The sequence below is a fragment of the Pelodiscus sinensis genome, chromosome 2 (genome assembly GCF_052426305.1).
Source record: "Pelodiscus sinensis isolate ZL-2025 chromosome 2, ASM5242630v1, whole genome shotgun sequence".
In the NCBI taxonomy this organism is placed as follows: Eukaryota; Metazoa; Chordata; order Testudines; family Trionychidae; genus Pelodiscus; species Pelodiscus sinensis.
Genome location: NC_143053.1, coordinates 53,081,746 through 53,094,597, shown reverse-complemented (window position 1 = coordinate 53,094,597; position 12,852 = coordinate 53,081,746).

Genomic DNA, 12,852 nt, shown 5'->3' with positions numbered 1-12,852 from the left:
GTGCAATTTAGTGTTAAAGCATTGTAAAGAGAATGGAGTGTGAAGAGCTGGATATTGGGAAGCGCATGATAAAGAATGGAGAAGTAGTCAGGGCAAGAGGGAATGAAGATGAAAGCAAGATTTCAGCAAAGGTGGACTCCAGTAAGGGCAATGCACAGACAATGATAAAGCAGAGATGTTTAAAGACTTGCGCAGATAAGGAATATTCAGAGTCAAGGTTGATGCCTACATTATGGATAGTGGAAACAAATGGAAGATTAGAACCTGGGAGGAATACAGAATTTATATAACTGTGTATAAGGATGCTTTTCTTGCCAAGATGAACACATGTCTGAAACACTGATCAGAAAAAAAAGCTCAGACAAAGCCACAGATTTATGGTCACCATGAGTAGGAGTCATTAAACATGTGCCAAAATAGGTATCGTTGAATAATACCAGAATAAAAGTAGCATTTGTGATATTTCAGATTAAAGTCAAATGAAAAATTTCCTAGAGCATGTTACAAAATGCAAATAGCTGAGATCTGAACTTGTGGGACAAGGTCATTGGTGTGACACAACCACCAGAGACAGAATGGCTCGCAAGGTTGAAGTAGAATTTGGGAATCAAAAAACTCTGCCTGGCTATGGAAGTGGCACAAGAAGATGGAGTGATCTACTGCGTTGAAGTCTGCACTAAACTCAAGAGGAATGAGGTGGGAAAAAAGACAAAGAAGAGGTTAGACAATGATAGATTTTAGAGAGTTCAGTAGTTTGCTGAAAAAAAAAGGAATTGTTACTTGGTAATGCTGGCTGCAATTTTCTGGACACTGAACCAAATTATATATGGGCAAAAAGATAGGAAGTCATTTAAAAAATATTATATTAGAAAGGGAATGAATTGGTGAATATTTTATTTATCTGTTTAGACTTATAAATTGTATGAATCAATAATATCTCAATTAATGTACAAAATCATCAATAATTGAATAAAGTATAAATATTGGTATCTCCAACCTGTTATTGAATCTGTCTATCTATCTATCTACACACATTTGTGGTTTATACATTTTTCTTCATAATGCTGTTTTTAACTACTTCCATTCACATAAAGTGGTAAACAAGATTGGAGGATATTTTGGAAGCAAATTTGTTAAGAGAATTACTATAAGCATGAGGAAACTATTAGACTGCAGTTTCAGTAGTTTGAAATTCTGATATGCGATTCTTAAATGATGAAACATCCAATAACCTAAATGACCCTGTATAAACACATACATGGAATAAATTATTTCAAATGAAAGCACGAAAGATATTTGTTCAGCTGTGCTAGTGGCTGGAAGGTTAGGAACAAAAGCTATTATTGTTCAGTGTATTTTTTCACAGGAAATAGACAGTGGCAAACATACAGTAGTTCAACACATGAGATCAGAGACACAGTTTTTATAGTAAACCAAAAACAGATGTTGGAAGGGCTCAAGACCTTTACAGAAATTATTAGACATGTTTGCCTTTGAAAGCAAAGAAAGTGTACAGAGAGTCATGTACCTGATTAAGAAAAAGACGGGTTACAAAAGCTTTAAGAGTATTAACTCATTAAAGTAAAAACTTTGCTATATATGAAATAAAATAATTTAGGTTTTACCCTAAACTTTCTTCAAGCAGTTATTTTTGTCAAACTTGCCATTCCTTATACAACTTCCTTAACAATGTTCAAAATAAAAAATAGATAAACTTTCTGGCCAAACAAAACCAAACACCCCGTACTGTCCCTTCTCCAAGACCCTATCTACTCCATTTCCTCTCCCTCCATTGCTTCCTGTCCCTAACCGTCACTCATTCATTCATTCATTTTCATCGGGCAAGGGAGGGACCCTTTTCAACTGGGTGTTTGGTTGAAAACTGGATACCTAGCAACCCTAAAGTTTTCAAATAAGAAGGCTCCAGATATGTAATCCGTTTTCATATTAATGAGTACTCAGGAAAATAGTTCCAACTTGAACAAGGGTGCAGAAGCAGGCATTAAGAAAATTATTTTTATTTGAAAACTCACATGTATCTTATTTTTGCACATATGCTAATAGGTATACATGGTTTATTCTGAAATAAACAGTACGAGGAGAATGTATTGCACTAAAAACCTGAAAGGTATTAGATTATTAGAGATCCTAGGCAAAGAAGTGAAAGGATACAGTTGGTCACACCTAGAAGAAAAATACGGGGTTAAGTCAAAATTTAGTCTCCATGTGAAACAATTTTAAGGCTGTTGTCCTTTTTCAGAGTACAATATACATTAAATTATATATGAAATGTCTTGCAAATTAAAGGATGTGAAACAAACTTGAGGATGGTTTTAATCAGTAAATTAACTATGGTTGTATGAGTTTATGACTTAGCCTTCCAGGAGCATTCCTACCATCACCAGCTATATAAAAATCGGAACCTTAAATTACCTCTAGTCATGTTCTCAGGGTATACACCCTCTCCGATACCTTAATACTTAAATTTATGTGGAGAGGAGGTTTTTCCAGTTGAGCTTGAGGGAATTTTCCCTATTAGCTCACATTGACTTCAGTCCAACATGTTCCCAAATAAATAAAGGGAATTTCTGTAAATTACAGTTCCCCACAGTCACACTATATGATTGGAATTAAAAATCAGCAACAACAACACTAAAAACAACAACCCCTCCATCCCCCCAAAATTTAGAAATGGTCAAAGTGAGTAACTTTGGGTGCATTTTACATTTCTATCATAATGCTTAGAAAATACATATACATTGTAATGGACTATATTGAACTGTCTGCTTAACTGATTACACTTTAGTTATGTAAATATATAAATATTGTAGAGTCTTTAATAATATTCAAGGTCTAAACATCCACAGTGACAAATGTACCATTATTTTATATATTTATACAATTTTATTGCGTTACCATAAATAGCAACATTATATCTTAAAGCTGCATACAGTTAACATTCATTAATGGTGCTCTGGGGTTTGCAAATACCGAGAGCAGAAAGGGATAGATATGTGACACTGGAGTCTCACACCTTTTTTAACCTTGTTTTTATAAACTGACTGTTTAGAACAATGTCTAATGAGCTTTTGTTTGGCCTTCACTAGAGATTGGCCCAAAGAGGAATACCAAATGTAAACATTTCTACATTTTGGGAAAGTATCTGGGGAAGGATTCTGATCCTATATTGTATGCCAACTGTGCTATTTCAGACCACCCTAATTTTAGTGTTATCCTGAGAGTGATCATTTTATATATGGTCCCTATTTTTCCCAGAATTAGAAAGAGGTCTGTTGAATTGGAATTTACATTGGTCCATTGGGGTAGAATGAAATTGACTCCCATTTAATAGTGTATGTGTGTCCCCACAGATCTTCCTGTTCTATTTAAGACTGAACAGATTTTCATTAGGGATTGTTTTAAAAAGTGAGTTAATAAAAAACATGATTAAATGATATAGCAAAAGATTCCCAAGTTACATTAAACTCCATTATTGCACTCTGTCTGTCTCTCTCTCTTTCTCTCTGTCTTTTTCCATATATGGGTAAGTGTGTGTATATTCTTGCACTACTGTGATTTTTATACATCAGATACATATTCCCTAATCTTCATGTGCTAGCAATTTTTTTAAATCTCACATGTAGAACTTTGCACAATTGGACACAGCATTATGGGGTTTGATTGCATTTCTCTGATGGCCAGGGTTTGAGGCAGGGTAGAGTGTATGATAAACCTGTGGTATGCTTTGGTGTACAACAAAGTTTGATTGCTGATTGATTGCTACTGGATGAAGATACAAGTGAATTATGTGAAAAGAACAATGATCTCTATCTAGTTTCTGCTAGATAGATGTGCACATAACAAAAAATGCCACCACAATAAATATTGTATCTTTTTCACATCTTTGCTGGTAGTTTCACAGAAAAGGAGTGGTCATAGAAACTAAGCTACACTCTTATACTTGGAGATGAACCCTTCAGCTCAGGATTAATACAATTTATCTGTGACCATAATCCAACAATGGTGCATAGAATTGTTACTATTTTGTTTTTAAACTTAATAAAAATGACAGAAGAGTTTACATAAGAACATAAGAACGGCCGTACTGGGTCAGACCAAAGGTCCATCTAGCCCAGTATCCTGTCTACCGACAGTGGCCAGCACCAGGTGCCCCAGAGAGTGTGGACCGAAGACAATGATCAAGCGATTTGTCTCCTGCCATCCCTCTCCAGCCTCTGACAGACAGAGGCCAAGGACACCATTTTATCCCCTGGCTAATAGCCTTTTATGGACCTAACCTCCATGAAATTATCTAGCTTCTCTTTAAACTCTATTATAGTCCTAGCCTTCACAGCCTCCTCTGGCAAGGAGTTCCACAGGTTGACTACATGCTGTGTGAAGAACTTTCTTTTATTAGTTTTAAACCTGCTCCCCATTAATTTCATTTGGTGTCCTCTAGTTCTTCTATTTAGGGAACTAATAAATAACTTTTCTTTATCAGCCCTCTCCACACCACTCATGATTTTATATACCTCTATCATATCCCCCTCAGTCTCCTCTTTTCTAAACTGAAAAGTCCCAGTCGCTTTAACCTCTCCTCATATGGGACCCGTTCCAAACCCCTAATCATTTTGGTTGCCCTTTTCTGAACCCTTTCCAAGGCCAACATATCTTTTTTGAGGTGAGGAGACCACATCTGTACACAGAATTCAAGATGTGGGTGTACCATAGTTTTATACAGGGGCAGTAAGATATTCTGGGTCTTATTTTCTATCCCTTTCCTAATAATTCCTAGCATCCTATTTGCCTTTTTGACCGCCGCTGCACACTGTGTAGAGGTTTTCAGAGAACTGTCCACGATAACTCCAAGATCTCTTTCCTGATTTGTCGTAGCCAAATTAGCCCCCATCATACTGTACGTATAGTTGGGGTTATTTTTCCCGATGTGCATTACTTTACACTTATCCACATTAAATTTCATTTGCCATTTTGTTGCCCAATCACTCGGTTTGGTGAGATCTTCTTAGAGTCCCTCACAGTCTGCTTCTTTCTTGACTATCCTAAACTGTTTTGTATCATCTGCAAACTTTACTACCTCACTGCTGACCCCTTTCTCCAGATCATTTATGAATAAGTTGAAAAGGATTGGTCCCAGGACTGACCCTTGGGGTACACCACTAGTTACCCCTCTCCAATCTGAAAATTTACCATTTATTCCTACCCTTTGTTTCCTGTCTTTTAACCAGTTTTCAATCCAAGAAAGGACCTTCCCTCTTATCCCATGGCCATGTAATTTACACAAGAGCCTTTGGTGAGGGACCTTGTCAAAGGCTTTCTGAAAATCCAAGTATACTATATCTACTGAATCCCCCTTGTCCACATGTTTGTTAACCCCTTCAAAGAACTCTAACAGATTAGTAAGACAGGATTTCCCTTTACAGAAACCATGTTGACTTTTGTCCAACAAATTATGTTCTTCTACATGCTTCACAATTTTATTCTTTACTATTGTTTCGACTAATTTGCCCGGTACTGAAGTTAGACTTACCGGTCTGTAATTGCCAGGATTGCCTCTAGAGCCCTTTTTAAATATTGGTGTCACGTTGGCTACCTTCCAGTCATTAGGTACGGAAGCCGATTTAAAGGATAGGTTACAAACCACAGATAATAGCTCAGCAATTTCCCATTTGAGTTCTTTTAGAACCCTTGGATGAATGCCATCCGGTCCCGGAGATTTGTTAACATTAAGTTTTTCTATTTGTTCCAAAACCTCCTCTAATGACACTTCAATCTGGGACAGTTCCTCAGATTCATCACCCACAAAGGACGGTGCAGATTCAGGAATCTCCCCAACGTCCTCAGCCATGAAGACTGAAGCAAAGAAATCATTTAGTTTATCCGCAATGGCTTTATCGTCCTTGATTGCTCCTTTTATAGCTCGATCATCTAGGGGACCCACAGGTTTTTTAGCAGGCTTCCTGCTTCTAATGTACTTAAAAAACATTTTTTTATTTCTTTTTGAGTTTTTGGCTAGCTGTTCCTCAAAATCTTTTTTTGCTTTTCTTATTACATTTTTACACTTGATTTGACAGTGTTTATGTTCTTTTCTATTTATCTCACTAGGATTGGACTTCCACTTCTTAAAATATACCTTTTTGTCCCTCGCTGCTTCTTTTACATGGTGGTTAAGCCACGGTGACTCTTTTTTAGGTCTCTTGCTATGTTTTTTAATTTGGGGTATACGTTTAAGTTGGGCCTCTATTATGGTGTCTTTAAAAAGTTTCCATGTAGCTTTCAGGGATTTGGCTCTAGTTACTGTGCCTTTTAATTTCTGTTTAACTAACCTCCTCATTTTTGTGTAATTCCCCTTTTTGAAATTAAATGCCAGGGTGCTGGACTGCTGAGGTGTTCTTCCCACCACAGGAATGTTAAATGTTATTATATTATGGTCACTATTCCCAAGCAGTCCTGTAACGGTTATATCCTGGACCTGATCCTGCATTCCACTTAGGACTAAATCGAGAATTGCCTCTTCCCTTGTGGGTTCCTGCACCAGCTGCTCCAAGAAGCAGTCATTTAAGCCATTGAGAAATTTTATCTCTGCTTCTCTTCCTGAGGTGACATGTATCCAGTCAATATGGGGGTAATTAAAATCCCCCCTTATTATAGAGTTCTTTATTTTGGTAGCCTCTCTAATCTCCCTTAGCATTTCAATGTCAGTATCGCTGTTCTGGTCAGGTGGTCGGTAATATATCCCTACTGCTAATTTCTTATTATTGGAGCATGGAATTACTATCCATAGCGATTCTATTGAATCTATAGACTGTTTAAATCAAAATATACGTACTAAAAATATCCACTAAAATGGAAACATGTACAAAATAGAGTATGGGGAATGAAATTGAGAAGTAGTTCAAAATCAGATATTTTATTACTTTGCAGTAGTTAATACATATATTTGTGATTAAAATGTAAGTATTGTATATAGAATATTTTGTATCATATTTTGCATATTTTGTGCATGAAGCTTTACATTTTTTACAAAAACCTGAAGGTTATTTTCCGACATATAGTAATTAAACTGAATTCTTACAGTACAGTGTGTGTTGGCATTTCATCCTTAAAATTCAACTTTTAAAATTTACTAATAGAGTTTCCAGTATGTAGGGAACAGTTTAGGGTATTATGGAAATTTAAGTGTTCTTTTTAAGGCCTAAATTATTTATTGATATTTCAGTTTCATACACACTTTTGTCAAAAAAAAAATTCCCCAATAAAATTCTCAGTACCTACCACATATAGTTAAAAAAGGAATATAGGAAATGCAAAATATTAATTTACCAGAGAGTACAATTTTTTTCTTCCCACACATAGTTAAGCATCAGACATGTGAACAACAGATTAAAACACCATCACTCCATCACTCTTTCCCATCTTTATATAGGTGTTTATTTTTATCCACACATTAAGCAATATGATCATTTCCAAGGCTTCTGCTGATTTTAATGAGAGTTGGATTAGTTCCAAATACTGACAGAAATCTTTAGGGTCTTTTAGCAATGGCATCTTCTGCGAACAACTGTCTTTCAATATATTAGAAACAGTTAACTGTTGGCATTTTGGCATGTATATATTACATTATATTATAAAAAGATTCTCCCACCTTTATAGAAGAATCAATATTCCTATTTAAATTTACATATTGTCTTGTACATGTATAATAATATTTGAAGATGTTTATCCTATATAAAAAGATAAAAGATATGCATCTTGTAAAAACACAATATATAAATTTAAATATGGGGGAAGAAGTTCACTAAGATAACCTATATAAACTAATTACATATTATTAGACCTTAAAATTACATGTTTGACATCATACAGTTCTCTCAAGGCAGTTATTGCTGTCTGTGGAACTTATTAACTGTGATTTCATTGCCCATGGCAAAAAATAAAAAAATAAAAATCAAGTGTTCTTTAAATCAAAGCATTTGGTCAGTTACTGTAAAATATCTCGAGTGAAAGAAAATTAGATATCCTGATACATTCCCCTCAAAGAAAAAAATCACAAAAACAAAAATAAAAAAACCCCAACCCAAAACAAGAGTATGCTGTATTTTATTTATCTTTGAGATACCATATTCTGAACAGTGTGGGACGTAAGGTAACTTACGAACTGGTCTATGTATGTTATCGTATAAATTGAAACATAAAAATATTTATAGAAAAACATAAACAGAAAAAGCTCCATTCTTCAATCCCCCTCAATCCATTCTTGTTTTCTTCTGAGAGGGAATTCAGAACAACTCAGTAATACCCGATGCTGTCAGTTTGGACAGTTGGGTGTGCTGAATCTGAACAGCTTTTCTAGATTTTATATATACTGAATGCGTATGTAATTAATTTAAACAGATGGAAATCTTTTCCAGTCTTTTGGGCTCTTATCAGTTCTTTTCCTTTTTCAGCTATAGTACTCCAGGAGCTTTTATATTGTGTTCCTTTTCTCAGTGCAGAGGCAATGTCCTACTAAATATTCTATAATAAAAACATTACTCACTTAAAAACAATGAATAATATAGTGGCACCTTAAAGACTAACAAAATATGTAGATGGTATCATGAGCTTTCGTGGGTACAACCCACTTTTTCAGATGACAGGAGTTATTAAAGGTCCAGTTCCAAAATAAATAGGAGTTTGGGGGGTGGGGGGAGAAAAAAGAAGGGAAAAAAGGGGGGAGTCAATTAGAGTGTTCATGCTACATGAGGCAGATAGAAAAGGTGCTAATTTTTCTCAAGTACCCATTCTTTGTTTTTGTACATAATTAAGATGTGGAAGGTAGTGTACTAGCCAGGTAATGTCTTACCCACTTAGTCATTCTTAGCAATTTACACTTAGTCCCATGCCTTTCTTCTTCAATCCTATCAATAAGGGTAGTCAAGGACATGTCCGGTAATGTCACCCCTCATCATGAAGCAGTCCTAGTTTCAGATGACTATAAGGTTAACCACTGGATCCATGTTGTCTTGGGAGTGGGGGAGGGGAATCTTGTCTTCCCTATGGTTGACTTTACAACTTTATCATCTACAAAAAAACCTGACTCTTCAAGATTCCCAAGAGCCTCCCCTCATAAATTCTTCTAGCTCTCTGAGCGGGATAACATTTCTTTAGATGAGACTGATTTGCATGACACTTCTTAGGCAGTCCATCCCAATCAGCCCTTCTGTACAGGATTCCATACTCTGAGGCTCCCTTGCTCTTCATCCCTCATCCTGCATACCCTTAGAACTGACACCTAAGGATGCAGTCCCATATGTTCAAATGGTATTTAAGAGTCTTAATTCGCATGGATTTCAAACGGAGTTAGGAACCTAAATATCTTTTATGAAACTGCCCCGAAGTATTCACTTAGTCCCCCCCTTCTCTTAAAATCAGGTTGTCTTTTCATTACACTCAGTCATCTTAGATAAATAGGAACACATAACTGATGTTAAGATGGAGTCCATGTCCAAGTCCACCTCGTTATAGATTTAGTGATTGTTCAATTGGAATCCATGTACAGGAAATCTGAATATAGCACTTCTTAGGGCCATAAGCCTCTGTATCAGGATGCATTTGCCCTTCATGATCACAATATTTCAAATTAATTTGAAAAAGTATCCTCCTTGCTTGTTCTCCTGATTGAAGCAGACCATGAGGTCTGTACACATAATCTTAAAAAAACCCCAAAAATAAAACCGTCAAACAAAAGTGTTTATGCATCTTCCTGTGACTGTCTGCAGTGCACCCAGGATTTCACTAAGGGCAGCCACAGCAAGGTGATGTCATATTTGGCTTAAGAACTGGAATGCCAAGGTTGCTGCCAACTCTGAGTTGACTGACCTGCCTGCAGTGGCTCCAAGCTTTTTAGGAAAGATGACAGACCCTCCGATTAAAGTTTTGAGACCAAAAAAAAGTGGAATTTCTTGTAAGATCAGGGAAAATTACAATCTCTTTAGTCAGGTATCAGGTGCTTCAAGGGATCCACTTCTGAGGTAGATAAGGTAGCAACATGATAGTCTCTAGGCTTGCTCATAAAGCACTATTGGGTGGATCCCTCTGCATTTGAAGCTGACTCATCTCTTCTTGGATTTACCAAATATGGTAATAAAGACAGTCTTCTTTCTTTGCATAGTGCTTAAAACTTTTTCCATATGGCCTTCGTTGTCCTTTTTGGCAGGATGATAAAAAAAGGCATATGATAAACAAAAACTAGTCCTTGGTAATTTCTTTTGTCACAGTCTACTTTTTTTTCCCATCGAAGATCCCTTTTGCCTCCCCACTAACAGAGATGCTAATTTATATGTTTGTATCTTTTTCACAATTTCTTTGTAACCTCATTCTCAATTTGTCAGTCTCCCTTTCAATAGAGAAGTAGGGTGGTTTGGAGCTTATACTCAGGGATTGATAGATCCTGTGCCTTCTTGTATTCTAGCAAGTGGACCATTCAGCTGTATGTCACTGACTTTCCCTGTTGGTAGGATAAGAAAATATAAGATCACAACAAAAGAAATTGCAGTGGAATAATTTTCTCTTAATTTCCATACATATGGTTAGTAGCACCAATTTTATATATTGCCAATAATCTATTAAAAGATTGAAAATATAAGGATTAATATACAATGTGCTGCATATTTCACTACTCTTGTGAAAGTTTAATTGGTAATTTAACATCTAAATTTAGGCTGCCCCTGTTTGTATTATGTAAAAGTTACAGTACTAAAAAATACTCTAAGACAGTTTTTATAATGCGAATCCTTAACAGACAATAAGTAATTGGAAAAGAATTTTTGTATTTGTATGATTTGACCTTGACATTGTTTATGTAGGCCTCCAAAGCAATTATTCCAGAAGCTGAGATGGAAAACAATGGCAAAAAACAGACAGAAATGCTTGAATTGGTGCATATCACAAACATAGCTGAGCAGTATTAGATGACAATTTACTTTTAATGAGGGAAGACATGCTGTAATTAAATCTTGACATACAATTATGAAAAATATCAGGTAACAGGCCTGCTATGCAATATAAAATAAGAAAAGACATTTTCTGAAAACTTGCCTGATGCTCTGTCATCTGAGACTGTTCTTTATGAGTGCAGGGTGAAGGTCAAGGAGGTATCTCAACTCCATCAATCCTTTGGACAGTTACAAATGACCTTTCACTTTCCATAAGGCATTCAATATTCTGAATTGGAGGGATACATTTTTCTGTGTTTAGAAAATGGCAACGTTGAAACCTTTCATACCACACAAGGTACATTTAAGTTTGACTCTCCTGAATGGTTCATTCATTGCTAATGTTCATTGAGGTTAATATCTCATTTACATGAACAAAATTACTTAAAAGTACAGTATTTATTTTAGTGTATAGCTCATATATTTTATATATGCAACTTAATGATGTAATAGTATCCCTGTAGTTATATGTGCATTTAAGTTCTCGCTAAAATGTGATTTTACATGAGATTTCATATCATTGCTTTTTTAGCACAATTCTGCAAAGTTCTACTATACATTTTAAATGTTATGGGATAGATTTCCTGTTACTTTCATTTTATGCTGGCATAATTTCAGGAGTTACACCAGTTTTTACTTTGTATTTATTCTGTGAAGGCCAAATCTTGAGGTATATTTACCTTGGTCCTTGTGAGATGGGCATAATCTTCTCCAGCGTAGACTTTCTCTGATTTCAATGGGACTCCGTATGGGTGGACTTTATGGAATCCTTTGCAGGTTCAGAGACTCTTGTTTAATCTTTACTCATTCATACATTCTTTGAATCGAATAGTAGTTTTGCATGAGTAAGAAATGCAGGATTTAGACCTCAATTATTTATGCACTACAATTAGAATGTAATTTGTTTTGCTTGTAAACTATTTATTTTACATTTTTGCTGGCAAGTTTTGTTTTTCTTTTCCTCTTTTCAAATCTCTCTCTCTCCCGCCTCCTCCCACATTAGATGCACAACAAAGAAGGAAACTTGGGACTCTGAAAAAAAAAGTTTAGGAGCAATATTCTGCATGATTGATGATTTAAATTCTACTGGAGATTTTAAGATACACAGAAGATAAAAGAAACTAAAAATACCTGCAAACAGTCCATCATATTTTATATTCTTCAGCTATGTCTACACTGCAGGCTTCTTGTACAAGAGTGCATCCACGCTGCCATGTGCTTTTGTGCAAGAGATGTGCTTTTGTGCAGGAACATCCATGGCAGTGTGGAAGCTCTCTTGTGCAAGAAAGCTCTGATGGCCATTTTAGCCATAGGGATTTCTTGTGTAAGAAACCCCTATTTCCTGTCCACACATGCCTTTTTGCAAAAGAGCTGTTGCGCAAGAGGGCTTATTCCTTGTGGGGAGAGGAATAACTCATGCACAAGAAGCCCTCTGTTCTGATGCTTTACTTCCATGTGCTTTTGCGCAAGAGATGTGCTTTTGCACAAGAAAGCTCTGATGGCCATTCTTGTCCATCCACACACGTCTTTTTGCACAAGAGCTCTTGCACAAAAAGGCTTATGCCTCATAGAAAGAGGAATAACTCTTGATCAAAAAGCCCTGTGTTCTTATGATTAACTGTACTTTTTCTTGCGCAAGAACACATTTGTAGGGTGGATGCTCTTCAAGTTTTTGTGCAAAAACTCTGCAGAGTAGACGTAGCTTTGATTTCTTATAAGAAACTTGGGATGCATTATAATAATAGGATAGAAATAATCTACTCTTGAAATGTGAGCATATAAGAGGAGACATGGACATGGGGGGGAAAAACCCTCTTTTTATACCAGAAAAGTCATTGATTGTATTTAATCACAGAAA